At 39.9% G+C, this 12,667-nt stretch overlaps 1 pseudogene; it reads right to left on the reverse strand.

Annotated features, from left to right (window-relative positions):
• Positions 1-502: 502 nt before the first annotated feature.
• On the reverse strand, positions 503-11,773 carry LOC147683655 (uncharacterized; annotated as a pseudogene).
• Between the last annotated feature and the right edge of the window lie 894 nt (positions 11,774-12,667).

The raw sequence follows: 12,667 nt of genomic DNA on the forward strand, positions 1-12,667 counted from the left end.
ATCAAGTCATCTGATATTTATTGATTTGCACCGGAAAACAATACACAAAGTGATGGAAACAAGCATCCATCAAATAAATACACAAAATATGAAATATTTATTTTAATTCACAAACAAATAAAAAGTTTTTTTAAACTTTTAATGGGAAGGTTGAAGCTTTTCTAAACGCAATTGAGACCACCCATTGGCCATACTGTATTGTATTTGAAGTACTAGCACTGCTTCCAAAAATCAATGTGACGATACAAAATGAATTATTAGCTGCACATTTATAAAACATTTTTGATTATTCAGTTGTACATTTTGCTTATATATTGATATACACTTTATTATTGGGCTAACATTACTATGTTTTATGAGCAGTCTAGGACCCCTGCGTAGGTGTCACGGACCCCTAGGTGTACTTGGAGCACAAGTTAAGAATGCTTATCAAGATGATTTATAAACAAATGTGCTATAAAAAGAGACGTGCATGTAGTAGAACTTTCTATCATGATTTGCCTTAATGTATTTCAAATCGATTTGGCATTTCACTTACAAATGATTCATTTTCTACCTGAATGTAAAATCAGGCAAATTTTATCACTGATAGCTGTGATGTTGTAATCTACTACTACCAGATGAACTGGTTCCCTGATGTCATAGGATTCGCACTTAGGTGGAACCATGAGTGCTAGGTTAACAGACACATCTGCATGCTTGCACTGAATGAATCTAGTGACTCTGCCATAGGCAAACACTCCAGGTTCTGTTTCATATTTTATTACACTTTGGTCTCTCCTCTGAATACGTGTGTAATTTGAGCTGTAAACAAGAAGATTGCTTTGTTCTAAAGATATTTTGTTATAGGCTACTACATCCGAGCCTAAAATATGAGTGATCTGAGTTACTGCTATATATTCATTCTCTGTTAAGCTGTAAGGGTATGTAGAACCAACACTGTAAATGCATTTTTCTATTTTTAAGTATCGCTGTCTCTTATATGAATGCATCATACTCTGCTCAAATTCAGCCTCAACACTATCAGGAAGCAAATGCTTTTCCATTAACACAGGTATTACTTGTATCATATTTACTGCATCTAGAATTTGAGTTTCAATGCCTACTGTACCATGCACATGTTGTAAAAGAAAACCATTAAGATCTTCAAAAACAAAACAATTAGCAGTAAACAGAGGTCCTGCTGCTCTTACACTGTCTACTAAGTGAACCAATCGATGAACATTCATGGTCAAAAATCTTTTTTCATATGAATCATTAAACAGTGGAACAAACAAAAGTAAACACTGTTCTGCTATATTTAAATCTTCCTGGCTAATGTCATTATTTAATATTATGAATTGCTTTCATAAGTATACAAAAGTGTATATAGCGTGATCTATCCAAAACATGTTTTAACACAGGCATTCCAGAAAAGAAAGTTTCGAAACTGTGCGGCCTTCCAATATGGTAGTTCATCAACAGACCTTGGAACTCTACTACTGTCTAGTGTGGCTTTTATCTGATTTAAATAGACATTAACTACTTTGACTTTTTCATAAAAAGAGTATGAATGATGCTTATATTCTTTAGTGAACCAGATGGTCATCAACAATTTCATAATGCCACTACAGACACCATGTATGTAATCATTCACAAATCCTCTGGTTACACAAAAATGTTTCAAAAACATGAACCACAGGGGACATTTGATCACTCTTGCACTCTAATCAGAAAGTCCACTCTCGATATTAGCTATTGTACTGTTTACATCAGATTTAATCGTATTGAGTGTCCTTGGTGGGCCTTTTAGTTTTTCAGCATTGTAAGGAAATACTCTACGGTGCCCTTTTCCTGAAACAGTCACTTCACCCTCTAGTAGACAATGCCAGCACCCAAACTTCCCATTAAACTGGGTGCTGTTTGAAACAAGACAACAAGCTGGTAAATCACATGTGATTGGCAGAAGTGTAGCAGGGCAAGTAAAACTACAATTGTTATGATCTTTAAATAACACTCCACTTTCCAGCTGTGCAAGTTCCTTATATAATGGCTTTAAGAAAGTCCACATTATTGGCTTTTTTTGTGGAAATTCAAATACCATACAGTAATATATTTTCACACCCCTTTCTTTGAGATACAGGCAGCTCGTTTACCATTACGTACACTGGCCACATTGATATTTTGGAACTTTTAAATACAGGAACACCATTTTTGTTCATTGCAAATAAAAGGCTGTTAGGGGTTTTCAGGAATCCACTCGTGAATAAATCTAAATACATTTCCCCATCATATACATCTTTCATTGTTTGTTTCTCATTCTCCATATAGTGATCAAATCAATGTTTCCTTACCTTTTCTGTAAAATATTTTCGCCTAAACATAGTCTGTAACTGCAATTAGGCTATGCTGAATGAAATAAGACACTGAGTCACTCTGAATAAAATCTTTCAAACAATGTTGGTTAGGACAGGTCTCAGTGTTTTTCTCAACATGTGTATAGCAAGTGGTACAATAGTAAGTAATATTTGGGGCCTTAACACTTTTTTTGATATATTTGTGAAGGTGATACATATTTTTGAACATTCTATTATCACGTGGCAAGAGCAAATAGATGAGATTCAGCATATAGCAAGGTGCCTCATCACTCAAGCGAAAATGAATAATAAAGAAACAAAGCAATAGTATGAACACCCCTAAACATTTTTTGGAGCCCTCAAAAATAGGTGATGATTAATCTGTGGTATTAGTTTGATCAGAACAAATTTTAATTTCTTCGTACTCATTTTGAGTGGTATATCCAACTAGATCCTTAAGTTGTTCAAAACCAGAATCCGAGTCATTAATTAAATCATATTTAAGATGAGCATCCATTTCACCTTTTAAGCTACTACAAAGCATATTCCAAACAATGTAAAATCGGATCTTCATCTGTGTCATCTACTGGTGGGGTATAATCGGGTAATGCTGTCCTGTTGTCTGAATTCAATGTACACTGCTCTGCAGGTGTGAAGAACTGTAAAAAAGAAAGTATGTTATTGTACATTTAGTAAGCAAAATATGTTTAATTAGATTGTAAATGTATTATGTGTCAGTAACCAAGTACATTTTCTGTGGCAGAAACTCAATGTGGGTTGATGAGGATCTTCATTTTTGCAGGTGATGCGCTTTCAAACTATATACTTTCATGCATCAAATTGTTAATGCAAGTGGTATAAAAAGGAGTATATCATTTCATACTGTACCTTTGGGGATAATGTCAATATGCTGTGCTTGAAGTCTGCAAGGATCCTTCTTTTACTTTCTTTGGTGCTGCATGTTGTATAATGTTGCCATCTGCTTCTTTAATTAAATGTTCTGTCTACTCTCATGCAGAAAAAGACCAATTAATTCAATTCTGCACTTGGTAACGTTTAGCACAGGACTTTTTGCGAACTCTAAAAGTCAAATCAGAGAAGCTGGTTTGGTGACTTAATAGGTTAATAATGTATTCTCAAAACTTGACAATGTAACTTTTTTGAGCACGTTACAATTGCTGCACATTTAATTCCGAAACGCAATGCTTTGTCTCCGCAGAACATGGATTTGACTATGATAGATGATTACAGTAATATATTAAGTGCATAGCTAACAACATTTAATTACTTACTTACATGTTTTTTCTATTAAGGGCTTGCCTAACTAAACGACCTCAAGAAATAAAACAACAGGGTAAAACAAAAATCATGCAGAGTAGATCATTCTCTTTGCAAGGAAGCCTGCTGCCTCAAAAAGAAAGATGAGCCATCTGAAGTACTATTAACTGCATCTTACTGTCTCTGTATATTGGACACTTGATATCATCATAATCTCTAAACACAAACCTCTATGTAATTCGAGGCAAATGTTCAGTTGAAAGTGACTAGTGTAGAAAGCAGACTTTAATACAATTGTCATTATAGAAGAGAGTGTCTTCTGAGGTTACTTGCCATTGTGAGTAAATATGTTTTGTAGATTGAAGTGTCCTCTGAACAGATTTACAGTTTGAAATACTCTTTAAATATGGAAATTGAGCTGTGGGTCTTTCTCCCAGAGACAATACTTTGAGTTCCTCACCTGGTATTATTTTATGATTCCAAACATCTCAGTTCAGTATCTTTCTGGCTAATGAGAGGCCTCTAAAAGGTATTAACACCTGACAAACATACAATGCTCAAGATTATATTTTTTGTGAATTACTGATATGTCCCTTGTAAAGTGAAATATCATATACCCAGGCCCTGTAATTGAAACGTTACCAGTGAGCTCTAGCACTAATTACCCCAACACAAGTAGCCTTTCAAACCTGTCTCAGGTCTGCCATTGTAGAGATCGGTGTGCAGTTTACTGCCACTTCGACTTGGCATATAAAGCTACTTGCCATGCCTCAAAAGCCCCTTTTATTTCATATAAGTCACCCTAGGCAACCCTGCGGAGCAGGGTGTCATGTAAATAAAGGTCAGACATGTGTGCTTAATCATTACATTTCCTGTTGCCACAAAGAAGGACTAAATGTCAAGTTAGTGAATATATATTACCCCAACCAAGATCATCCTCAGTTTTGCTATTCGCTCGGCCGCCTACTTAAAGTGGCTGATCTTCCACAAATTTGGGAAGGCAACTTTAATTGCATATTGGACCCTACCCGTGACCGATCCAAGGGCCCTCCACATCGCCCTTCTGCTGCCACTGGAGCAACTTTAGATATTATCGACCAATTAAGTCTGCTAGATGTGTGGCGACAGCTCTGATGACACCCCAGGATTCACATATTATTCTGCAACCCTTGACACCCACACCAGAATTAATTACTGGCTGATATCTAAGAGTGTGCTCACCCGGGTCTTCACCTGCGACCCACTTCCAAGAACATATTCAGATCATTCCCCGGTTATGTTAGACATAGAATTATGAACTGAGCACTTTGCCCCTTTCACTTGGAGGTTCCCCCATACTCCTTACTGGACCCGATATTTCAGGGAGATATAGCCACATCCATACAGGGCTTATATGAAGACAATATAGGCTCAGTAACCGCTTTCTCAACGGTCTGGGAGGCATTCACATTGTACATAAGGGGGATTGCAATCTCGAAACACACAGTAGTGTTATGTTCCATACGAGACAGACTATCCAGATTAGAAAAAGAGATAGTACAACTGCAACAATCACATTTGAGATCAGGTGGCTCAAAGATCCTAGAGGATATTAAACAAGCATTGACATACCCAATAGGTCTCGCCTTCTAGACCTTATAAGTATTTAGTCAGAGATATTGACTTTGCCTATGTCTTTAAGCTGTGCCTTACAGAAGTCTGCAAAATACCACAGAAGGGTCTGGCTCTTAAGCAGCAAGGCTGAGCACTCATAAACAACCACCAGAAACAATTGCCAATACTGCTGCTATTTAAAACACTGAATCAAAACCTGATGTAAGAAATGACCATCAATACATCATCAAGCGTATTAATTGCTTTTTAATTTTTTGTTATATCATTTCATTTTTTAGAAAAAGAGCTTTGTTATTTTTTATATATATACACACATTACATAATACAAAACCCCACAATTACTGTACAAAATGTACGACACCATCACATCAGACTCTCTACTTCAAGCATACTGCAGGCATACACACACACTCCATTACATCATTATACAAGCAATAAACCAAACAAAAAGGAATTTAGCATTGAATAAACCTTATTCCTAATAAATGCTATTATATACACTGGTAAAATTTAAATTAACTTTGTCGAATAGGACCAATCCTTTTGCTAAATGTAATAGCCCGTAGTGAACAGGAGAATGTTTGGTTTACCCTAAGGTCTACGCGTTTCAAACCCCTCTGTTTCAGGGGGTTCTCATCAGGACCAAACCTCACTAAAAAGAAAGAAAAAGAAGAAAAGACTAATCAGCTAATGACATTCTAGTTCATGAAACCATGGCTACACCAGTCTCAACAGCAACCTCCGCTTACCTCTACATGGAATCTAATCATAAAGCATGCCTCCTACTGGCACATGTGGAAGGTGATGGATCTAATGAAAAATAATCAGAAAAGACAGAAAAAGACTGTCATAATAATAATTGAGCTCTAGGGAGTGCTTGAACGTCTTGCGACAAAATGACATGGTCCCATGGTATTTTTATTGTTAAGGGCGGGACTTACATGTACAGCTTCTTTTCGGCGAATATCCAAAAGATTGAAATAATGAATATTGCACCCATCTTGGGACGCGGTCTGAAACAAATGAAGTCCGAACAGGGATGGTTTTAGTAAAGTGCACTGTTAAACGAGGACACACCCATAATAGAAATGCGGCGTCGATTACCTGTTTTACCTTCGCCGTGACCCGCTTCTAGATTATGCTCTGTTCTCTGTCAAGATAAAAAACACGCTGTCAGTTATGGGATCCGTTGTCTAGTTCCAAACGATCAAAAGAATTGGGGGTTCATGTGTCGCTGAGACGCTTACCTGATGCGAACAGGAAGCGTTTTCCAAATCAACTGAACGTATTGGCCAATCAATGCACCTGATGATGCTCGGTGCCTCGTCTCTTTTTAAAAAACGGTTGCGTTCCAGCCGCAAGAGTTGTTGGAACTTGTAGTTCAGTGCAAATATAGGGTATATTGGTGCAACAAATGGAGAAAAAACGCACACGCTTAATTTTTAGTTTCCGCATGATTAACAGGATGACAATTGAGGCGGGTCTTACCGATTTCATTGGTCCGACGATCTGGACTAGTCACAAAGGTTGCTGGAATTTGTAGTTTTTGTGAAAATAAGAATATTTTATCTCAATAGGGAAACTTGTCCTGTATTTGAAGCGGTTTTGACTTGAAACTGAAAGGTTCTAATTATGCTCCTCTAAGGTTGCACCTTTCGACAATAGTTAAGATGGATCGTCCCAATTTCATTAGTCCGACATTATGGACCAGTCGAGAAAGTTGCTGGAATTTGGGGTTGTAATTAAATAGTTGTGTGTTGCGTCTTGACATGAAGCAAGAACATATCCTTCGCCTATAGTTGGAACGATTTTGGACTAAAGGTGTGCTCATCTAGAATTGTGCCATCTCCGAGTTCGTGGTGTTCCTCATCTTTTATCTTATAGTTTATACAATTCAGAAATTTTGTTTAGTCCAGACACCGCCGTGTCGAATTTCACTATTAATAGAGCTTCCCTTTTAGATAGTTTTTGCTCTCTATCTCTTCCACATTGATCAACCTCTACAGTTGAAATTACAGTCCATTGTACATCTTTTTCTGTATGTGATTTTCCTAGTCCAATGATTGACAAGAGGTGCGGTCTCCACTTTTTTTCTGATGTGTGACTTGTGTTGGCTTATTCTTTGGCGTATTTTCTGGCTTGTTTTGCCTATGTAGAGTAACCCCCAGGGGCAGGTTATCACATAGACCACAAATCTTGTTTTACAGTTGGAAAAGGTCTCATGTTTCCAATGCACTCCTCTATGGCTAATGATATAACAAAAAATTAAAAAGCAATTAATAAGCTTGATGATGTATTGATGGTCATTTCTTACATCAGGTTTTGATTCAGTGTTTTGAATAGCAGCAGTATTGGCAATTGTTTCTGGTGGTTGTTTACAGAAGTCTGCAGCATGACGAAAAGTTACAATAAAGAAGTGCCAGAAGCATTTTTTCTACCTTATATATTACAAAGAAAGCATTATGTACAACTGAACGGCCATATTAAAAAAGTATTACCAATAAATATTGTCTTGAGTTTTCTTTGTATTTTCCATGCTGGCAACTTCTATCTGCCTGTCCCAATGGTTGCCTGTTATAGTTTTTTTTGTTATGGGGCATACATAACAGGAGGGTGAAGGTTGTGAAATTGTACCTGTATAACAATCAGTGAGAGAGTCAGTCAGTCAGTGAGAGAGAGAGTGAGAGAGTCAGTCAGTCAGTGAGAGAGTCAGCCAGTCAGTCAAAGAGTGAGAGAGTCAGTCAGTGTGAGAGAGTCAGTCAATGAGATAGTCAGTGCGAGAGAGTTAGTCAGTGAGAGAGAGAGAGTTGGAGAGTCAGTTAGTGAGAGAGAGAGTCAGAGAGTCAGTGAGAGAGTCAGTGAGAGGGAGAGTCAGACAGTGAGAGAGTCAGTGAGAGAGAGTGAGTCAGTCAGTCAGTGAGAGGGTCAGTCAATCAGTGAGAAAGTCAGTCATTCCGTCAGTGAGAGAGAGAGTCAGTCAGTGAGAGAGAGTCACAGCAAGAGAGTCAGTCAGTGAGAGAGTCAGTCTGTCAGTGAGAGAGAGAGTCAGTCAGTCAGTGAGGTTCAGTCAGTGAGTGAGAGCCAGTCAGTCAATCAGTGAGAGCCAGTCAGTCAGTGAGAGAGTCAGTCAGTCAGTGAGAGAGAGATTGAAAGAGTCATTCTGTCAGTCAGTGAGAGAGAGAGAGTCAGAGTCAGTCAGTAAGAGAAAGAGTGAGAGAGTCAGTCATTTAGTCAGTCAGTGAGAGAAAGTAGGAGAGTCAGTCAGTCAGTGAGAGAGTCAGGGAGAGAGTCAGTCAGTGAGAGAGTCAGTCAGTGAGAGAGTGGGAGAATCATTGAGGCAGTCAGTTAGAGGAGAGCCATACGGATCATTGGGAGAGAGCCTTGTAGGTTCAGGCACCTGCTGCACGGTATGCAGAGAAAATGGGAAAGTGGAGAGAGAAGGTTGGCTGTGCATCCTCAGCAGACAGCCAGGTAGATAAATGCACCTGCTGAATGGTATGCAGCGATTGATGATGGGATATGCTTGATAATACTTTATTCGATATATTCATATCATAAAAGTACAAACATTTCCAGACATAAAATGTTACTTATAAATAATATTCTGGCTATTTCTTAGCATAAAAACGATAAAAAGCTATTTACAATTTAAAAAAGGATGGTTACAAGGGGGTAAAGTGCAATCACAGTAATATACATATAAGTTGAAAGTTGAGGCATGATCTAGTTTTTTATTTTCATTGAGCAGCCTTGTGCATATAAACCAAGCACTGGCAAGAAACTTTGCAACCCGGCATACAATATACAAAGATGAAGTATCTGTTAGAAGAATACGTAGGGCAATCCTAAAGTCTCTTACACCCAGCTCCCTGCATACTGGTTTTAGCCACCTTGTTCTTGGCCTCTTGTATGCCTTACAAGCAAACAAGAAGTGGGGTAGGGATTCCTTCAGACATGGACATCCTGGGCAGAGGAAGCAATGGTCCCTCATTCTTTTCCACCCCTCTATAAATTTATTAAGAGGGAGTATGCCGTATCTCATTTTCAGATAGAGAGATCTATCTCTTGAGATTTGAATATAGTCTAGAAAGGGCTCTAGCTTTCTGGTGGGCTTATGTTCTAGGAATTTGGTAGTAAGCACCCCCCACTTAGTGCCCTTTAAATCCTCAGCCTGTACCCACTCCCAATAAAAATGTTTAACAATTTGCTTGTGGGGGGGGGGGACTGGGAATCCCACAATTCGCCCATTCCTAAGCTCACAATCAGCTGCCTCAGTTTATTAAGCCACTGTATCTTGTTTGAGCTATTCAGGACAATCAATTCATCCAGGACCTTAGCATGGTTTTCCAGTTCTGGTGTCCTGCTCAGGCGCACCCAGAACAGCAAGGGTCGAAGGCGTACTATGTCTGCAATTGGGCGTTTGCCCGTATCAATAAAAAGGGGTTTCAAAGGTGTTGAGTGAGGAAGGGAAACTAAGTCCCTAACAATGGGATATGTCACAGAGCAAGCCTTTACCATGAATAAAACTGGTTGCACGTAGACAGTAGCTGTGCTGGCCTGCCTCACAAGCAGGAGAGACACAGCATTGGCACTTTACAGCCGTCTCCTACAAGGATCAGGAGCACGGTAAGCATCAGTGCCAGCTTTCCACATACAACATCTACAAACATCAAACAGAACACGCTTTCTTCTCACTGAAAACAGTACAGTAAAGTACAGGCAGCACCAGGCATAACTAGACTCCCACAAACAGAACAGGCACAACAGCACAATCTTCCCTCCGACACTGGGCATGTAGAGCATAGACAAAAGCATGGGAAGCTTTTCTTGCACAGATGACGCACAGCAGAGGAGTACTGTAGCTTCAGACGGATGCCGAACAAGTACAGCACAAGCTTACTAAAGTACAAACTTGGCCCAAATGTGACAAAAAGGCAGGCCAGTTGGTAGAAGAGCAAGCTTTGCTCGGATACTCAACACTACATCATGCATCTCAAGTTTACTTTACACCCCCATGTCACACCATTGCATGTACATTAAAAAAGCGAGATTTATCAGTGCGTTTCTGGAGTTTCCTTTGGATTCCATCACTGCCCTACCCAACTACAACAGTACTTGAGCTGTCAAGGCTCCTGGACAATATTCAAAGCTGAGAACAGGTAAAAGCCTGGATGTAAGGATTAACTTTCTTTTTAGAAGTGTATAGGGTGTGAGCTGGGATTTCTGAGAGGTCAGTGACAGTGATGTGCACTAAGCAGTTGAAAAGCTGTATATGATGGTTTTTAAAGTGGAATTTTAGTAGTGGCACTTGTTGGTATAGCACTGTTAATACATAATACCATTTCACAATATAAATTGTATGATGTATTAACTTGGGTGTGAAAGCGATCAGTGGAAATTTAAACCTATGGTCTTAAGCATAAAGAATCTTGTCCGCAACATAGTAGAAGTTTAGAAGTGAAGTGTTTTAATTATTTGTCTACCAAGTTTAAAACTTAAAGCCCTACATTTGTACGGAAAGTCATGTAAAAAAGACAAAGTGCCTTGTAAAAATTGTAGGGAATAAAATAATTCAAATTAGAAGGAGATAATATCACACACTCCTTCTGAAAGAATGAACCTATGTAATAATAAAAATAATACAAAATGTTCGTAATCTCATGGCTTTATATGTTAACCTTGAACAGTGCAGCAAGAGGGAAATTTTAAGCGTGCAGAAAATGATGTTTCAAAAACATTTCCACATCAAGCTGTTAAGCCTCCCCCCTGTCCAATTAGCCAGTCTTTGCCTCCTACCTCAGCGTGCAAACCTTAAAGGCTAGGAGGATATATTTATTCCCACACATGCTGCTTATTTTTGAAATCAAAGAAAATAATTATGCTGTCCAACCACCAATCGAGATAAGTGGTCGCAGTTGGCCGGATGGCCCAAGTAAACTCAAGAGTAGTCGGTGCTTATAATCTGTTCCACGAGCGCCTCTGACGCCTGCCACCTCTGGGAGCTGTGGAGTCAATCTTACAGCATGAGCCAATCAGATGCAACCTTTTTCAATAAGGAAAGCGGCGAAGGTCAGCAACAGGAATTCAAGGCCTTGCACACCATATTTATCTTACATTATATCACACACCATTCCCCACAAACTAACTGAAATAACTTTACAGACCCCAGCCCACTGAAAACCTATGCCTGCCTGAGCTGGGACTCGAACCCGGGTCCTCAATAGACAGCAGCTCCCCGCTCCGTCAACTGTAGCATCCAAATACATACATAACTATTAAGTAGCCAAAATGTTAAAATTTACAGCATGTCCTGCTTGCACTCACCTTTAGGCATATACCTGAACTAATCAGGTGGACTCGCAAAGCCTACACACATCCGGAAGCGCCGGAAGTGACGTCATTGCTCTGCTGCAAGAACAAATCCAGTGAGGGTGCAATGGCCATAAAAAGGGCACAATGGATCGGCCTTGGTTTCTTTATTTTCCAACTTTACCTTTTGAAAGCAGGAAAACTTCAGGGATTCCAGCGTATCTCAGGTAAGGCATGCTGCAGCTGACACCAAGGGGTCCTGCTTAAACACTTGAGACAGGCCCGAGGTGTCTCCAACTTAATTCGTCTAAAACCGAGGTGCTCCTGATCAGCCGTGATCCACCGAAGTGGGATGATCACTGGTGGCCCTCTACACTGGGTATGCCCCCGATTCCAAAGAAGAAAGTAACAAGCATTTACAATGCAATGGTTTTGCCTTTGTTAAAGTTAGAGCTATTGGCATTGCTCGACATTATTTTTTATTTTTTTTAACATAAATAAATGGCATTGTCATTTACAATGCCAATAGCTTAATCTCTCGCAAATGACACACACAAACACCCACAGAGAGCCCCCCCCACACACACACAGAGCCCCCCACACACACACAGCCACACAGAGCCACCCACACACACCCACAGAGCCCCCCACACACACAGCCACACAGAGCCCCCCACACACACAGCCACACAGAGCCTCCTACACACTGCGAGCCCCCCACACACTGCAAGCCCCACCACACACTGCCAGCCCCCCCCACACACTGCCAGACCCCCACACACTGCAAGGCCCCCCCACACACTGCCAGCCCCCCCACACACTGCCAGCCCCCCCCCACACACACTGCGAGCCCCCCCACACACACTGCAAGCCCCACACACTGTCTGGCAGTGTACATCAGGCCCTCAGAATTCCATACAGCTTTGGAGAGAGTTATTCTGCAACTGTTCATTATAAAGAATATATTATTTCCCAACTATACATTAAAATGATATTGCAAGACACCTGCAGTTCCAAGCAAACTATGGAACCGTGGAACAACATATGTTACATTGACTTCAATTAGGGTGTGGCCAGACGGCTATATTCATGACACTGAACAAAACAAACTATCAACTCCATGAAATAAC

The sequence above is a fragment of the Lissotriton vulgaris genome, chromosome 11, assembly GCF_964263255.1.
Source record: "Lissotriton vulgaris chromosome 11, aLisVul1.2, whole genome shotgun sequence".
In the NCBI taxonomy this organism is placed as follows: Eukaryota; Metazoa; Chordata; class Amphibia; order Caudata; family Salamandridae; genus Lissotriton; species Lissotriton vulgaris.